Genomic DNA, 358 nt, shown 5'->3' with positions numbered 1-358 from the left:
AGCAGTGGGAGGGAGGGAGGGAGGAAGGGAAGGAGGGAGGGAGAAAGGCAGGAAGGCAGAAAGGCAGGAAGGAAGGAAGGAAGGACAGGATTTTTTAAAAACTTCTCCTTTTTCACAAGCTCTTCCTGCAAGAGCTCTTGCAAGCCAGCACTGTAAACTGAGAAGCTGCAGAATCAGGCTGCAGTTTGATGCAATCGATTCACTACACACGATTTCCACTCATGGGGTTCAGTATTAAGGTGGGCACTTTGAAAAGCTTTTTGCCGCATGCTTCTTTTTGCCCCCCGGTAGTTACATGGGAAGGACACTATAGAGCAGACCTGAGCTCAACTCCTCCATAACAGCTCCTCCATAAAAG

Source organism: Corvus brachyrhynchos, unplaced genomic scaffold (genome assembly GCF_000691975.1).
Source record: "Corvus brachyrhynchos isolate BGI_N302 unplaced genomic scaffold, ASM69197v1 scaffold237, whole genome shotgun sequence".
NCBI classification, from domain to species: domain Eukaryota; kingdom Metazoa; phylum Chordata; class Aves; order Passeriformes; family Corvidae; genus Corvus; species Corvus brachyrhynchos.
The sequence above is the reverse complement of the archived record's forward strand: the minus strand, read 5'-3'. Positions refer to the sequence as shown.